Raw genomic sequence first — 18,718 nt, 5'->3', positions numbered from 1 at the left:
TCACTACTTGCAGATGATATGATAGTATACTTATTGACCCCAAAACTTTCACCAGAGAACTCCTAAACCTGATAAACAACTTCAGCAAAATGGCTGGATATAAAATTAATTCAAACAAATCAGTAGCCTTTCTCTACTCAAATGTGAAACAGGCTAAGAAAGAAATTAGGAAAATGACACCCTTCACAATAGTCACAAATAGTATAAAATTCCTTGTTGTGAATCTAACCAAGCAAGTGACAGATGTGTACAACAAGAACATCAAGTTACTGAAGAAAGAAATAATCAAAGATCTCAGAAGATGGAAAGATCTCCCATGCTCACAGATTGGAAGAATTAATATAGGAAAATGTCCATCTTGCCAAAAGCAATCTACAGATTAAACAATCCCTATTAAAATTCCAACTCAATTCTTTACAAAGATAGAGCAATTCTTAAATTCATTTAGAAAAAAAAAAAAAAAAAAAAAAAAAAAAACAACCCAGGATAGCGAAAACTATTCTTAACAATAAAAGAACTTCTGGGAGAATCACCATCCCTGATCTCAAGCAGTACTACAGAGCAATAGTGATAAAAACTTCAGGGTATCTGTACAGAGACAGGCAGGAAGATCAATGGAATACAATTGTGTTGTGGCCCAAGCTGCCCCACATTAGGCGCCAAAAATGTTGAGAACCACACTACCCCATGTTTGGGGGCCAAAATGTCTCAGACTGCTCTATCAGTGTCGGAACCTGCACTGCCAAATCCTTGGGGGCTAAATTGTTAGAACCTGCACTGCCCCAAGCTTCTCTGGTCAACGGGTCAGGGTTCAGCAAGAGAGAGAGAGAGAGAGTGACAATGGAGACCACACAGAGTGTGATTCAATCCCGTTTATTCTTCAGTCTCTCTTCTTCTCTCGAAGTCCCTAGTTCCAAGCCCCTAGTTCCTAGTACCAAGTCTCAAGTGCCTACTCTCAGTGTCTAATGTCTAATCCAAGTTCTTCCTCCAAGTGCCAAGTGCCTAATAATAGTTGCCTGTCACGAGTCTCAAGTGCCTACTCCCTGGGCCTAATAATTAATAATAATTTCTTCTGTCTGCCTCTTGCCTTTTATATGTCTCACTTCTAAGCCATGCCTCTAAGTCACACCCTTAAGTCACGCCCTTAGGTCTTATCTCTAAATTACACCTTAAGTCACACTCTTAAGTCTCAGCTCTAAATCACACATTTAAGTCTCACACACCCAAGGGAAGATCCTGGGTATCAAAAACAAGATGTTATCAGAGTGTGCTCACCTCTTGTAGGCTGTTGTAATCAAATCTCTTGTCAGGATATATGGCTCAAGATGGCTGCACAGATGATAGCCACCTTCTGTCAGCTCCCCACAGAATTGAAGACCCAGAAATAAACCCACACACTTATGGTCACTTGATCTTTGACACAAAGGAGCTAAAACTGTCCAGTGGGAAAAGAACAGTATTTTCAACAAATGGTGCTGGTTCAGCTGGAGGCCAACATATAGAAGAATGCAAATTGATCCATTCTTATCTCCTTGTACAAAGCTCAAGTCCAAGTGGATCAAAGACCTCCACATAAAACCAGACACACTGAAACTAATAGAAGAGAAAGTGGTTAAGAGCCTCGAATACTTGGGCACAAGGGGAAAGTTCCTGAACAGAACACCAATGGCTTATGCTGTAAGATCAAGAATTGACAAATGGGACCTCGTAAAATTGCAAAGGTTCTGTAAAACAAAGGACACTATCAATAGGACAAAACAGCAACCAACAGATTGGGAAAAGATCTTTACCAATCCTACATCTGATAGAGGGCCAATATCCAATATAGATAAAGAACTCATGAAATTAGACTCCAGGGGCTGGAGAGATGGCTCAGCAGTTAAGAACACTGATTGCTTTTCCAGAGATCCTGAGTTCAATTCCCAGCAACCACATGGTGGCTCACAACCATCTGTAATGGGATCTGATGCCCTCTTCTTGTGTGTCTAAGAGAGTGACAGTGTACTCACATACATGAAATAAATAAATAAATCTTTAAAAAAATAAAATAAAAAATAAAAAAAAACAAGACAAATAAATAATAAGAACCCTCCTACATCTATAGAATTCCTTCAAAAAACAGAAAGGGGAGTAGAAGCCCCACATCTGCAGTTGTGTCAATGATGTAGCTCAAAGGTAAAGCATTTGTTTAAGGGAGTTTTAAGGCCAGGCGTTGAAAGATACCTCTGTTTATTTGAGTTTCAGCCCCATAGACAGGATGGCTTATTTCAGCATTTGGTCAATCAGATGCCAGGCAGGTAGGAGCAAGGGAGACAGATCCTCAAACCCTACAGGTTGTTACTTTGTGTATGGCTATATTCACTGCCCTCTAGTGGCTACTGAGAGACAGCTTAACTCATAGTTTTGTGACCTTCACTAACCACAGCATACCAGGATGAACTGGGGACTCTGGAAGCTAGAGAAGTCCTGACATTTGTTTTGTTTTGTTTTGTTTTGTTTTTTTTGAGACAGGTTTTCAGTGTAGTCCTGGCTGTCATAGAACTCACTCTGGAGAGCAAGCTGGCCTCAAACTCAGAGATCCACCAACCTCTGCCTCCCAAGTAATAGAATTAAAGGCCTGCTCCATCACCACCTGGATAAAATCGTTTTTTCATCCGATATATTTTGACTACTCCTTTGTTTCTCCAAATTCTCCCAGATCACCCACCAAGTGTTCCTTTTCCTTTCCTTGTGAATAGTCATAAGTCCCCCCTCTGCATGTGCCAGTCCTGTCAGCTGGACACAGCTAGTGTCCTCTGGGAAGAGAGAGCCTAGATTGCGAAGATGCTCCCATCAGACTGGACAGTGGTGCCTTTTCTTGATTGATGGGTGCTGTGAGAGAGCTCAGCATCCTGTCTCTCTGATTCCTTTCTAACCATGACCCATGCTGGTGTCCTGACTCCAATACAGGTCTCCTTTCAGTCCAATTTGGGGCTTGAGAAAGACCTTAAACTCAGCCCCAGTCTATGGTGCAATTCCAGGCAACAGGTCTCGAAACAACCATGAATCATGGACAGGAAGAGGGAGCAGGATTAGAGGCTTCAGGCCAGCAAGACGCATGGAGTCAGTGACAGGCTCCAATGACACAGAGGTGGTAAATGCAGGGGTGACATGTTCAGCAGAGAGGAGGAGACCGTTATGTATTCCTTCCTGTGGGGCTGCATGGTGTGGTCTCTGCTTAGCTCCTGCCTCCCTTCTGCCACACTAGAGGTGCAGTAGAGAGACTCTGCCTGGATTTCACTGGGACTTATGAAACTTTAATCTTTAGAGGTTTCAGTCCCCAGCAAGGACAAGGACTGAGCCTCTGCTGACCCTAGTGAATGATGATCTGGCATGTGCAGTGTGCCCAGCAGTGCCCAGATCACAACCTCCATTTGTTAGAAGGCTCAAGAGTCATCTTTCTGTCCTCCTCATGGCTGCTCACCCAGACCATAAGCCTCTGGCATGAGGAAGAAAATTGTCTTACTCATGTGTAAGACTGTTGCCAGGACACACTGATCTACCAAGAAACAAAGGATAGATAAGAGACAGAGGCCAGCATGTGAAAAGTTCCTGAACCAACTTAGTGGTGCCCACAAGATTTTCAGACCATTTCTAAGCTCCCCGAGACTGGGTCTGAGAACTCCAATGTGTTGTATGTCTTGCTGCCTGATCAACTAGATGACCACAAACCTGTACTGAAGATGGCACATGCTCCAGCTGCCTTCAACCACTAATGCTCACTCACTCACAGGGATTCCAGCTGCTCTCCCCCACTACACTTTTTTGCCCATAGGGGTTCCAGACGCTTTCCCTCAACTGCAGGAGACACCTTCCCACTGCTCACACCCCCCACAGAAGCCATTGACTGGATGTCAGTCACCCCCCATGTCCTGCCAACAAAATGTTCCGTGAAAGTGTGGGAGGTCTCATTCCTCTCTGAGGCAATGTCCTCAGGCCATCAAAGATGTGCATGGGTAGCAGACCAGGTGATATTTCTGATGCAATGATCAGATTATCCATCGTGAAACAGAAGTCCAACAGATATCGATCTATCATGATTATGCCCGACTCCTGGGAATAAACTGAATATCACTGGCTGCTCCCTACACTTGGCCAAATAAAACACAGGATTAGGGCTGGACACAGAGGACAAAGGGCAATTCTGGCATTCCTTTATAAGGTGGCAAGATCCAAGCTTAGGGCTTGTTGATCCTAGATGTTGTATTGAGTATTGGTCATTGATCTCTGGGAAGCCTGGGGAACAGTGGGGCTGTGATGGAGCTGCTGACTGGGACTGGCCTATGGCCTGTGGCCATATTCACAGTCATCTTCATATTACTGGTGGACCTTATGTACAGGCGCCAGTGCTGGCATTCTCAATACCCACCAGGCCCTGTGCCATGGCCTGTGCTGGGTAACCTGCTGCAGGTGGACCTAGATAACATGCCATACAGCCTGTACAAGGTGAGTGACTTAGTGGTGGATGGTAACTGAGGATATGGTGTCCATAGCAGCACATAGTGGGGGTCAAGCCACAGGACAGACAGGGATCCTGTACAGAAGAGGGGATAGGGATAGGAGAATTTTGGTGGCAGTCACTGGAACTTTCGAGGGCAAAAGTTTGGGGGGACAAAGTCCAGGAGGTGACTCATGTTGTGACAGCAGGGTTCAGTCTGGTTGGACAGGGCTGCAGCCATAGAAATCCCAAGTACATTATAATCCTGTCAAAGACATAATCTTGGCCTTCTGGGAGGTCCAACGCTCTTTATCAGGACACCAAGTGGAGAGAGAGGCTGTGGCTGCCAGAATTTCTTGATGCTGTGTGCACTGTGGACTCACTGCCCATCCCAAGGAACAAGAGTTTTGTCATGTGTGTTGACATGCTAAGGGACCCCAGGACAGTTTTCTGGTTCTATCTAGGTTACAGCTGGGGTGTCACATCTATGGTGATTCCTCTGCTGAACTTAAAAGATAAGAAGCCACAGTGTCAGGAATCCTCATGCGGGAGATGGAGCTCAGTGAACAGCATTTCTAGGATATATGAAGACCAAGGTTCAATAACAAGCAACACACACTAACATACATGTACACACAGAGAGGGTAGTGGAAACTAACATGCACAAGCACACACACTCACATTCACATAGATAGGCATTCACATGTAAATATACACAAATATGCACATACACACATGGAAACTGCTGGTGCACGCTCATACTTTGAGAATGGTTGCACAGTGAACCTGGAGCTATGATCTCTGGGGACCTCCACTTCCTTTCTTCTCTGTCCCTCTACTTCAGCTTCAAAACCGCTATGGTGACGTGTTCAGCCTGCAGATGGCCTGGAAGCCAGTGGTCGTGATCAATAGACTAAAGGCAATTCAGAAAGTGCTGGTGATCTGTGGAGAGGACACTTCTGACCGCCCTGCATTGCCCATCTTTGAGTACCTAGGTTTGAAGCCCAGATCCCAAGGTAAAGAGCTGTAGACAGTGGAGATGGCTTTGGAGATATGGCAATGAGCAGAGGAAGAACAAGGCATGAATGTGGGTGGGAATGCAGACAAACAATTCCTGAAAGTCACTGAAATCCAGGTGACTACCCAGAATGCATGCACTGGATTGTGGTGGCAAGGTTTTGAGAAGCTCATAGCCAGGACAGAATCCAGAGGAGAAGAGAATTGATGACAGCAGGAGGCAGCATAGCAGGGCATCCTTGCTTACACACAGATGTGTCTGCAGGTGTAGTCCTTGCACATTATGGGCCCGAGTGGCGAGAGCAGAGGCGATTCTCTGTGTCCACCCTACGCAACTTTGGCCTCGGCAAGAAATCTCTGGAGGAGTTGGTGACCAAGGAGGCTGGCAACCTCTGTGACGCCTTCATGGCCCAGGCTGGTGGGTGATGGGTGAGGGCTGTATTTCAGCAAAGGGGGAAGTGGGCAGTCCAAGGATTTGCTTGTATCTCCACCCCATCTCTACTCCCAGGGCAGTCCATCAATCCCAACACCATGCTGAACAAAGCTGTGTGCAATGTCATTGCATCTCTCATTTTTGCCCGTCGCTTTGAATATGAAGACCCTTACCTCATCAGGATGCTGAAAGTACTGGAAGAAAGTTTGACATAAGTCTCTGGCTTCATTCCTGAGGTAGGAGTTCAGGGAAGCAGACAGAGCCACTTCTGTGCATTCCATCTTCCCAGGAAGCTGTGTGCCTAGGCTGTGGGAGAGGTCTTCTGGAGGGTCAACTGCAGGAGGACACAATTCTTGACAACTGTTTGATGACAAGAGGGGATAAGTAGACCAAAATCAGTATTTCCTGAAAGGGAGAGAACATGAGTTGAGTCCTCTGTTTTCATGGAAGACACAATGCTTGTGGTTATCGCCAGAGTAGAATGCTACTTCTGTTCACCTTGGTGTGCCAGACCCGTTAGGTGGCTCTTGCAAATTTAACAACTGAGGAGGAGGCAGGTTACAGGTGGGGACAGACAGGCTCTGGGTCCATTGTAAAGGAGGCTGGCACTGAGCCTGGTCCAGGTGGATAGTGAGGATCACTAGCACCGAGGAGCCAGCCAAATGGTGAGTGGGTAAGCAGCTTGTCACGAAAGCCTGGAGACCCGAGTTTGATATGTGGGACGCATGTAAGGAAGAGACAATTGACTCTACACATTGTCCTATCATTTACACACACTGTGGCACAGCAGCCCCATACATGATCATGATTCACTACTAACGTTATGAAGAGGAATCTCTGAGAATTCCTGTGTCTCTCGCAGGTTCTTAACCTGTTCCCGATTCTGCTGCACATCCCAGGGCTGGCTGACAAGGTTTTCCAAGGTCAGAAGGCTTTTATGGCTATAGTGGATAACCTGTTGACTGAGAACAGGACCACGTGGGACCCTGCCCAACCACCCCGAAATTTGACTGATGCCTTCCTGGCAGAGATAGAGAAGGTGATTGGTAGCCCAAAGAGATGTGGCCAGGGGCTGTGGGCTGAGTTCCTGGGAGCTGTGAGGCCAGAAGGATGTGATCCTGTGCATCTCTACATATCTTAGCACCTGGGCTCCATATGGGCCTTCCTCTCCCTACTGAGTTCACTCTTTCTGCCTGGACCAGGCCAAGGGAAATCCTGACAGCAGCTTCAATGATGGGAACCTGCGCATGGTGGTTGCTGACCTGTTTGGTGCAGGGATGGTGACCACCTCAACCACACTGTCCTGGGCCCTGCTGCTCATGATCCTGCATCCAGATGTGCAGTGTAAGCATGGCTGGGGTGGGAGAGAGGTAGAGGCACACTCCACAGAGAACTTAAGACTCCTGTTGCTCCTAACGCAAACATAACCCAGACTCCAGTGCCACTCTTCACTGGTGCCTTTCTCACATGGACTCAGCCCTTAACATGGCTATAAAACAGGGAAGTCCCCTGTGACTGTTTCACTGAGGGGATGCTGTCCCTCCAGGCAGAGTCCAACAGGAAATCGATGAGGTCATAGGGCAGGTGAGGCATCCTGAGATGGCAGACCAGGCCCGCATGCCCTACACCAATGCTGTCATCCATGAGGTGCAGCGCTTTGCAGACATTGCTCCATTGAATTTTCCACGCATCACCAGTCGGGACATTGAAGTGCAGGACTTCCTCATCCCCAAGGTAGGCCTTGGCCTCTTACTATTTTATCATGACCACTAACATACAAGGGCAGGAGAGATCACCACATACTATTCTCAACATATTCACAAGAACCACACTGCATGCAGGCTGCAGACTTCGAGAGTCCTCAATAAGTGAAATGTCAAACAAAATGGCAAAAGGTCACTTTATGGATTGTTGCACAGAGGGATGGTGGCTGGGTTGGCCACCCATGGGAGATCTGTTACAGGACCCTCCAAGGTTCTGAGAGTGTTTGGGGTTCAGATTGAATGAGGAAATATAGTGAGTGCAGGGAAGAGGTTATACATGTGATCCTGGTGACAAAGTTGTAGGCATCCGCACCCAAGGCCATGTTCACACCATGTGCCTCCTGACAGGGGACAATCCTCATCCCCAACCTGTCCTCCGTGCTGAAGGATGAGACTGTCTGGGAGAAGCCCCACCGCTTCCATCCTGAACACTTCCTGGATGCCCAAGGCAACTTTATGAAGCATGAGGCCTTCATGCCATTCTCAGCTGGTGCCTCTGGGGTGCTGGCTGCCTGTCTGTCCCCAGGTTGTCTTGGAGGGGGAAGTGCCAATCAGGTAGCAGACTGACTGAACCGTCTCTCACCCACAGGCCGCCGAGCATGCCTGGGGGAGCCTCTGGCCCGCACGGAGCTCTTCCTCTTCTTCACCTGCCTCCTGCAGCGCTTTAGCTTCTCGGTGCCCACTGGACAGCCCCAGCCCAGCGACAGTGGCACTTTTGTTTTTCCAGTTTCCCCACACCCCTACCAGGTCTGTGCTGTGATGCGGGAGCAAGGACACTAATTCCAGACCTGGTCTGCAAAATAAACCAGTCTTGTGGCACCTGCTGTTTCCTGCTTCAACCCCAGCCCTGACTTTCTGGGTCCTCAGAAAACAGCTTCCAACCAACCTTTCCCAGCTGTCTCATCCCTCCCCAGGAGACGACTTGACTGCTGAGGTTGAAGGCTGGCCTGGCCTGGACCATTGGTACGGGGCTGCAGTTTCAGCACTTGGGAGCCCAAATCAAGAGGACCATGTGTGTGGAGCTATCCTGGGATATACAGCAAGGCTTAGGTCAGCCTGGGCTATACAACCAGGAGATTCTGCCTGGTAAAACTAAAGTAGAGCTATGAAGAGGATGCACCAAGAAGACAGGAAGGAAGAAGGAGAAAGGGAGGAGGAAAGAAGAGAACAAAAGCAGGATGTGTACAGGAATGACAGCTGAATGACCCCGTGTCACCCACAAAGACCCATCAGTGGTGACCAGGTTGGTGACAAACTGCAGGCAGAGGTCAGGTATCCATGGGTCTCTGGGACAGATGTACCAGGCTTCCACTAAGAGTCAGCAATGTTCCTAACTATGGATATGGCATAGTGGCCCCCAAGACCCTGTAGTGACATGAGTGACTAAAAAGGCTCCCAGACACAGGAAGGTTGTTGTCCTCACAGTGCTGGCTACAGAGAAATGACAGAGGAAAAAATAGCAACAGGCAAAGTGACAGTAGAGCTCAGAGAGTCTGGCATACTCTCAGGTGTCTGTCAGATGTGTTAGAGGGTGGGACTCCCAGTCACCAGTGTGGCTCAGGCTGAGGACATGGCTCACAGGACCTCACTGAGTCTCACTGTTCAGGGCCCTGGTGTGTGCCAGAGAGATGGAGCACACACATGGCTGACCCATCTCCACATGCTCCAAGTCACACTCAGGTAACCAGGGACCACTTTCCTAAACACTGTTGCAGGTGTAAATGGTGCCACATGGCCCTCAGCCACAGCTGTGCAGACACACTGCTATCCGCATGTCCCAGGCTCACAGTCAAGGTCTCCCACAGCCTGACAGGACTCAAGCAGTTGTGCTGGACTGTGCAGGACAGAGCTCCCCAAGCTGAGGTCACTCTTCAGCCCTGGCCACACTCCTTGCCACACCAGGCAGACTGATGCGTTTGTCTGAGCGTCTCTTTTGCTTTATTTTGGTCAGGTATCACTAATATCCAAAGCATCATCATTTTATTTCTTGTGGTGTTGAGGATTGATCCCAAGGCCTTATGTAGCCTCAACCAGAGCCCTCCAGTGCACTGTTTCCAAGAGTTGTGTGTGTGTGTGTGTGTGTTCTTGTGTGTATTATGTAGGCACTTATGTGTGGCATATGTAAATTTGTGTGCGGGCATGTGTGTGTGGTGTAGGTTTGTGTGTATTGGCATGTGTATATGCTATGAATTCATGTATGTATACATATGTCTCTGTGTACATGTATGAATATGTATGTGTCTGTAGGGGTGATCTTCCTGGGGCCTGCCCTCATGTGGGTGAAGGAAGTGTTCTTCTCTTCTTGATTCAACTTGTCGGCTCTTCTTGAGGCAGTGGAAGGAGAAGTGCATCATTGGGGGGTAAGACATAGGGTCTTATGAGATTTAGGGTATGACTTTGTTCTTACGAGATATTTAGAATTGCTGTATAATAAAGTCTATTTATCTATGTTAGAAAAGTTTCCTCACTATGCTGCTGTAGCTGACCTGCCCACTGGTATCCTCAGCCCCAAAAACAGCAGAGGATTAGGCAAATTGTCTTTCTACTCTCTCAACAGAAACTGCTGGGCGCTATTTATGCCTGCTAGCCTGAGGTCGCAGGTAGAAAAACATTTATGAAGTTATTACTGAGTTTATTACTAAGTGTAAAAAGTTTCCTATGAAAGCTATCTAAGGGTAAAAGTAGAAAGGTCCTGAGTGGGGAAAAGGAAAAAATTCTAATGAGGAAAAAGTTCTAAAGGAAAGAATTCTAGGCAAGGGAAAGGGAAAGGAAGGGATGAAGGGCTCCTAACCAACCACTATGACTGCTCTACTGCACTCTGTGTCTTTGTCTTCAGTATGCATGCATCTCTCAGAGTACATGGTCACATGTTACAAACTTCATCACAAGTTCACACCAAAAATCAAATTATAAATTGAAATAGAAGTTTACAGACTTCTGGTCTGGGCCTGAGCTCTGAGAAGATCATGGGCTGCAGCTCTGTACCCAACCTCACAGAACACAGAGGATGCAGGGCTCCTAGGAGCTTTAACCCAAGCAGTATCTCAGGTAAGGAGACAGCAATACTTGACCCAATCAGTGAGTCACCAAGACCCATGGGACCCAGGAATTCATTCCTGTCCTGGAGCACTGATTCCTTCCTGTCTCTGCCTGAGCACTGAGCAGATCTTGCACTCAGCTCAAACCCCAGCAGCAACACCCATCCCAAACAGTTCTGACACAACCAAGATAATAGGAAACACGGGCTCTAGTCAGAGACAGAACAGGTAGCACCAAAGAGATCCAGATGGTGAAAGGCAAGCACAAGAAAACAAGCATCAGCAACCCAGGGTACTCAGCATTATCAGAACCTAGTTCTCCCTCATTAGAAAGTCCTGAATTCCCCATATCACCAGGAAAGCAAGAGTCAGATCTAAAATCACTTCTAATGAAATGATAGAGGATGTTAAGGAAGACATAAATAACACTCTTAAAGAAATTGAGGAGGACACAGGTAAAAAGGTAGAAGCCCTTAAAGAGGAAACACAAAAATCCCTTAAAGAATTATAAGAGAACACAACCAAACAGGTGAAGGGATTGAACAAAACCATCCAGGACATAAAAATAGAAGTAGAAACAATCAAGAAATCACAAAGGGAGACTACCTGGAATATAGAAAGCCTAGGGAAGAAATTAGGAGTCATATATGCAAGCATCACCAACAGAATACAAGAGATAGAAAAGAGAATCTCAGGTGCAGAAGATACCATAGAAAATATTGACAGAACTGTCAAAGAAAACACAAAATGCAAAAAGTTCTTAACACAAAACATCCAGGAAATTCAGGACGTAATGAGAAGGTCAAACCTAAGGATAATAGGTATAGAAGAGAATGGGGATGCCCAACTAAAAGGGCCAATAAATATCTTCAACAAAATTATAGAAGAAAACTTTTCTAACCTAAAGAACGAGATGCCCATAATCATACAAGAAGCCTACAGAACGCCAAGTCAGGGTTTAGCAAGAGAGAGAGTCGGGGGAAGAAGGGGAAGAGATGCAAAGAATGGAGACAAAACAGAGTGTGTAGTCAAGTCTCATTTACTATATCTATTGTCTCCTTATATTGTCTACTCCTATTGCAAGGAAATCCTGAGTATTTATAAGCACAAGCAGGAGAACACAGCTGAAGACTCTTTACCACGTGCACCATGCAGCTGTGGTCACTAAACAGCAAAACAAGCGATATGGGATAAACAAGATATTTATCAGAGTGTGCTCAGCTGTTGTAGGCTGTTGAAAAGCAAGTCTCTTATCAGGGTATATGGCTCCAGATGGCTGCAAAGTTGATAGCTGCTTTCTAGCCACTTTCTGCTAAAAGTTAACTCCCAAGAGGTCCCCCTTTTTAATTTTTTTCCAAAAGGGAAGGCTGGGAAAACTTACAAAAACTGTGCCTGCCTTAGGTCAGAACAAATGACCCCAGCCTCCCTTTCCTGTTTTTGGATACTCAATAGCCATTGGTTGAGGTCCTGTCTTAGAATGGTGAGTCCTCCCATTTAGGGGCAAGGGTTTTGAAGTGTTCTCTTACCTATCATTGAGTATCCGACTTAGCACGGAAGTTAGGTGTTAATCCTCATCAGTCTTGATGACAGAAGTTTTAGAGTCCCCTACTTCCAGCCTGTAATAATGGACCTGTATGGGTTTCATTTGAATAGTGTCTATCTGTTGTCATACAAACGCCATCAGTCTGTTGAACAGCATGAACCCGAGAGACAAGAGAGTTAATGCCTAAATGGTTGGTATAAAAGCAACACTCTTTTTTAAAGGCAACACACAACTTCCCTGTTGGAGAAGTAAAAGGTCTAAACCTTGTACCCACAACTTTTCAATAGAAGAAATTATACCAATGAAATTTTTGAACTTACATCAGCTTAGTAAAAATTATACAGATTTCTTACCAATAGGTTATGGCTGTGTAATCAATTTTAGCTCTTCCTGCCTGTTCAATAAAACCATTACTTTCCCCTAGAAAGACAGCCTAATATTAACCACCTCAGTCCCCAAGTCCAGAGAATTAGGGCGCTGTCTCCTCATTAACTTCTTCAATGCTCAATCAACAAGATGACCACACAATTAGAGTTGTTACCCAATATCTAACCATTTGATAGACGTTGCTACCCTGGACAGCATTTTGACACATTCGTGGTTCTCTATGGCTGATAGCCTTCCTCTTCTCTTCCCCTTCCTCTATTCTCCCCACCATTTACTCTCTTTCTCTCCCAGCTCCACCTCTTCTTCTACTACCTAATCACCAACCTCCACTGTGAATACAATGTAGCAGAATAAGTATCCTGCTGCATATTAACCTTTCTATTAAAATAAAAGAGAAAAAACTTGCCCTCAAAACATAATTAGAGCATAAAAATTACCAATTTGTAATAATAATGTACAAGACAGACCTAATACCCAGTCCAATGTTGTCAATAAAAAGACCATTGTGATCTATCTTGACTTACAAGACTATAGTTCTATAGCTGGCTTATGTCTTGGCTTTAGAATAAATGCCATCTGAAAACCATCCTCTCAAATCTGTTCTCTCAAAGTAAATAGCCTGGGTTGGCTAAGAGACTATAAGTCTTCAACCCCATCAGAAATACAGAATGACTGAATTAACTGAAGATGCAGAAAGCACAAAGCATGGCTTCCAAAACATAGCCAACTATATAGACCGCTGATGACCTGGACAGTCCCATATACTACAAAATGTTGGGGCATCTGATCTTCAACCTTCTGGCCCAGGATCATCTGACAGACATATAATGCAGAATATTGAAGGTCTGATCACTCTGTCTTGGCAGATATAGTCAGTGGACTATTCTGAAAGTGTGTTCTTTTCCTGGACAGTATTTTGTCTGTACATGAAAAGAGGCAATTTGCCTAGTGGCTGTCTCACCACTACTTTGGAGTAACACAAAAGATGCTCAATTTCTTCTTAGAATCCAAGAAGGGAAATCTTTCAGGAGCAGACAGTCAAGTGATCTTTAATAAAGAAATGTCTGTACCATCAATTCTGTGGACTTCTGGCATTTTGAAAACCAACTATTATGTAAAGCAATCTGGACTATTGTCTGTTAATTACTCTCTGCTATTTCTAATTAAAATCTAGAAAACACCCTAACAATAAACTCAGAGCCATGAAATTGCTATAGCCCCCTAATTTACATTTTTTAATCATCTAAAAGCAGTTTAAAAAAACAGTTAAAGAAGGACTGAGTCTAAGCCTTGTGCCCACAAATTTGGAATCAATAGAAGAAATTATACCAATGAAACCTTAGAATTTGCATCAAAATACATTTTGTACCATGTAAGAAATTATAACTTCAGCTTAGTAACAATTATTCAGATTTCTACCAATAGATATGGCTATACGGTCAATTCTAGCTATTCCTCCCTCCAAGCAGAAGATAAACCCAGAATTCCCGTGGGGCCCACATTAGATAGAACCCGTGCATCCTGTGAGGCAATATAACTTTATACCATTTTAATACACCTGATTTACACTATCTCTCTGTTTGTCTCTCTGCTTAGAGCAGGTTTTTGATTTGTAGCATCGATCAGTTTGGCTCTCTGTCTGGAGTAGCCTTCTAGTTATTTATTTATCTGTAAGTCTCTCTATAAGAGCCACAGACCAATTTTATTACCTGATCAAAGCAGGCAGTGAATATCACTATACTCTGTACCTGGAGTCAGTGACAATTTTCCCTATCTTTCATTATCTAGTTCTGCACCCTAGGCTAGATTTCCCATGTGATTCAGACAAATCTGTTTATAAATTCTTTCCTACAAGCAAATAATCGCTATATTATAAATTCACAGTTGATTCAATAACTGCTCTAAAATGGAGCTTTATTCATTTGACTCTCTTGACTCAGAGCAGCCTGCAATTTCCCTCAGCAGGGGACCTGCCTGCAAGCAGTTTCTTGTTCCAAGTTCCCATGATAAAGTCACAGGACTCTTATCAGCACTACTCACTCACTTTTTTAAAATAAAAAATACAGCTTTAACTCTTAGGTGAATAGTCTTAAAATTCAAATAATATTCCTACCCCAAGTTGCTGCACCAATTGTAGGGGTGATATTTAGAAAATGGCGCCCGATCTGACCCAGATAGCTCAGTAGGTAGAGAATGACACTCTTAATCTCAAGGTGATGGACTCATGCACCACATTGGGTGCAAGTTGTAGGAGTGATATTTAGAAAACTGTGCCTGGTCCAGCTTGTTCCCTGGCAGCCACCATGTTCCTGCTGCTCCTCAGCTCTCATTGCAGCTCTGACTAGTAGGATGTGAAAGCCCTGGCACCCATGAGACACCAGCATGGGGGATGGCTCTGCCAATCCACCATGCTGCTTCACAAAGCTCACCTGAACCCCAGAAAATATTTGCCATCCACACCGTGTCCAGTAGAAATGAGACTCTTAAAGTTCAATGATTATCTAAAGGATTTATATATTTAGAAATGCCCAATCAACAAGATGCTCACACAATTAGAGTTGTTACCCAGTATCTAACCTTTTGATAGAAGGTGCTACCCAGGACAGCTTTTGACCCTCTGTGGTTCTCCATGGCTGATAGCCTTCCTCTCTTTCACTCCCAGCTCCACCTCATCTTCTACTGCCTAATCACAGAGCACCACTAAGAATACAATGTGGCTAAATAAGTATTCGTGTGTCTGTATGTGAATTGTATGCAACTGTAAAATCAAATGTCTTTGTGTGTGAAAGTGTCTGTAGGTTCAAGTGTTATGTGTATGTGTGTCCATCTCAGTATGTGTTTCTGCATGTAAGTATCAATGTGTGTATATCTGGGTTACTATGTATGAATACAAGTGTCTATCTTTGTGTATATCTGTGTGTGCATTCCTAGGTGCCTGCTGTGTGTGTGTGTGTGTGTGTGTGTGTGTGTGCTAATGCTCCAGCCTATGCATCTATGAGAGGATGTGAGACATCAAAGTCAAGTTTCTTCCAATATTCCCTTTTGTTGGGTTGATGTGTGTATGGTTTTTGGAAGACTGGTTGAGTTGATGTGTCTCCTGCATATCTCTTGCTATGAGGCTAGGGCCACTTGGAGAAGACAGAGGCACCAGGAAGTTTGACTGTGCTCTCTCTGTGCTCTGGGAGGTTGTCACGCTATAAGAAGCTGCCAGACCCCCGCTCCAGTGCAGTGAAGGAGCCCAGTCTGATGGCTCAGGGGAGCCAGAGCTAGCTTGTCTTGTTCTTGAGCTCTAAGCACTCATGATGGGCTCTGAGAGCTGAGAAAGAACAGGAAAAAAAGTGGGGTGGATGGGCGGCATTGGCCCTCAGCTGAAGGGAAGAAAGGGAGGGAAGGTCTGGCTATGTTCCTTGAGGATGAGAGCTCTTGGTTTTGTTGCAGTGGCACCATTGCCTTGCTTGGGTTGGTGATCTCCTTGGCTGGGACTGCAGAGAGGTCTTCTACAGGAGCTAAGACAGCAGCTCTCTAGGCGAAGGCCTGCTCCACTGTTCCCCAAGGCAGAACCCAATGAAAGAAACAGTCCATGGTTTAAGATGTTTATTGTAATGTCTGAGATTAGATGAAAAACTGTACCCCAGTGTTTTCAGGACTATCTTTTGTAGGAAGAAAAGCCTGGGAAGGAATGCTTAATTGGCTACACCCTTCTGGCCTTTAGGTACCTCATTAAAATGGAAATATGTATTGAGGCTCCAGGGCCTGTAGTAACGCCCTTTAACTATGGAGGGGCTAGGGGGTGTTGTCCTACATGACTAAAGAACACATGTCTGTGGAGGGCTGTGATCCCTGGTCAGGAGCCTAGATTCTGGCAGCATGGCAAAAAGCATGCTGTCCCTTGCAGGGGACCCTGTAGGGGTCTCTGGAATTTTCGAGCAGGTTCTTGGCCAGACACCAGGCTGACTTTCATGGTCCTAAACCCTTTCACCTTCACTATTTGAGAACATGGAGCTCATCCTTTCAGACAGACTGACTGGACAATGAGGTCCCAGGATGCACCACTCCCTGTACCCAGTGATGTGGTTTCTGTCACACAACAAAAAGCCCATGTGTGCTTTTTTTTCTTTAAAAAGCCCATGTGTGCATGGGTGCTAGGATCTGAACTCAAATCTTCCTGCCTACACAGCAAGCATCTGCCCCCTGAGCCATCTCTGCAGCCACCTCCCTGCAATGCCCTGGATATGATGTCAGAAGCAGCATTCCTGAAGCACATGGCCGGTCTCATTACTGTCCTTACTTAGACTGATGGTTTCTTTGGATGTTTTTCTCCTTCCTTTTTTCTGTGTGTTTTGTATCTACTCTACTGCTTTCAAAAACTGCTCTACAATCTGGGATCTCATCAATAGAATCAGGAGATTACAGGCCCCACAGCCCAGCTCACCAGCCTCATTACATATGTCACATCTTTTCTAGCTTCTAGGGTCCCCAGTCCATCCTGGGATGCTGTGGTTAGTGAAGGTCACAGAACTATGAGCTGAGCTTTCTCTCTCTAAGAAGCCACAAGAGGGCAGCAAATGCAGCCCTGGCACAAAGGAGCAACCTGCAGGGTTTGAGGATCTGTCTCCCTGCTCCTACCTGGCCCCACCCTGGCATCTGATTGACCAAATGCTGAAAGAAGCCATCCTGTCCATGGGGCTGAAACTTAAATAAACAGAGAGGTATCATTCAACACCTGGCCTTAAAACTCCCATAAACAAATGCTTTACCATTGAGCTACATCATTGACACAACTGTAGCTGTGGAGCTGTGTCCCGCTTTTTCATTTTTAAGGAATTTTATGGGTGTAGGGGGGTTTTATTATTTATTTGTCTTGTTTTGTTTTGTTTTTTTAAAGAATTTTTCTGTGTAGGCATGGCTGTCATATGTAGACCAAGCTGGCCTCAAACTCAGAGATCCACCAGCCTCTTCCTCCCAAGTGATAGAATTAAAGGCGTGCTCCAACACCACCTGGATAAAAACGTTTTTTCACGATATATTTTGACTACTCCTTTGTTTCTCATTATTCTCCCAGATCACCCACCAGGTGTTCCTTTTCCTTAACGTCCTTGTGAACAGTAGTAAGTCCCCCCTCTACTGTATCTGCATGTGCCAGTCCTGTCAGCTGGACACAAGCTAGTGTCCACTGAGAAGAGAGAGCCTAGGTTGAGAAAATGCTCCTGGCAGACTGGCCTGCCATGTATGTTTTTGATTGATGGGTGCTGTGGGAGGGGACAGCAACCTGTGATTGCTACCACCCCTGGGCAGGTAGTCCTGAATGATATAAAAAAGAAGGCTGAAAAGCCTATAAGCAGCACTACTCACTGGTCTCTGCATCAGTTCCTGCCTAGGATCCCAGCCCTTACTCACCTAAATGATGGCGTTACAAACTCTAAGATGAAACTAAGCCTTTCCTCCCACTGTTGTGATGGATCACAATGATAGAAACCCAGTGATGGCAGTCTGGATCTACTCCAGTTGTGTCTTCCTCTGATTTTCCTATGTACATGTTTTTAGTTGCTATGGGTTGAGCCAGGATTTGGAGCAGGCTCTTCACACTTCTGATCTTTTGAACAGGTGGGAGAGTCAATGGTTTATTTTGTCAGTGTTGTATTTTGCATAAAATTTTTTCCATTCACCTTAACTTGTGCGATTTACTTTGCATTGGGACCCTCTGGTTGTTTGAGAACATGGTTGCTAATTTCCACATGCTTCTCCTGTGTCCATTTCATTACTGAAATGACATTTACAGCCTCACTCCACAGTGGCAGGACAAATCCTGTTATGAATTTTTTTGGAGTAAAAGTCTGTCTATGCAACCCAGGCTGACCTGAAACTCCCTTTGTAGAACAGGATGGCCTTGAACTCACAGATCCAACTTCCACTAATTCTGCCACCATGGCACCACCAGATCCATAGCCACCACCATAGACACCGCTGAGAGCCCTCCACTGACTCTGACTCCCTTCGTGGATTCATACCTTGATTGCTCTTATCCACTGTAATTTTCAAAATCCCTATAGTCTCCCCTCA

The 18,718-nt window shown here is 45.3% G+C and overlaps 1 pseudogene across 1 annotated transcript; it reads left to right on the top strand.

Annotated features, from left to right (window-relative positions):
- Positions 1–4,258: 4,258 nt before the first annotated feature.
- LOC117718697 (cytochrome P450 2D10-like) lies at positions 4,259–8,509 on the top strand (annotated as a pseudogene). The gene is made up of 9 exons (XR_013103387.1): positions 4,259–4,485; positions 5,322–5,493; positions 5,760–5,912; positions 6,003–6,163; positions 6,790–6,966; positions 7,130–7,271; positions 7,474–7,661; positions 8,039–8,180; positions 8,280–8,509. The product of XR_013103387.1 is annotated as a cytochrome P450 2D10-like (transcript).
- Positions 8,510–18,718: the final 10,209 nt, after the last annotated feature.

Source organism: Arvicanthis niloticus, chromosome 13 (genome assembly GCF_011762505.2).
Source record: "Arvicanthis niloticus isolate mArvNil1 chromosome 13, mArvNil1.pat.X, whole genome shotgun sequence".
Taxonomy (NCBI): Eukaryota; Metazoa; Chordata; class Mammalia; order Rodentia; family Muridae; genus Arvicanthis; species Arvicanthis niloticus.
The sequence above is the reverse complement of the archived record's forward strand: the minus strand, read 5'-3'. Positions and strand labels throughout refer to the sequence as shown.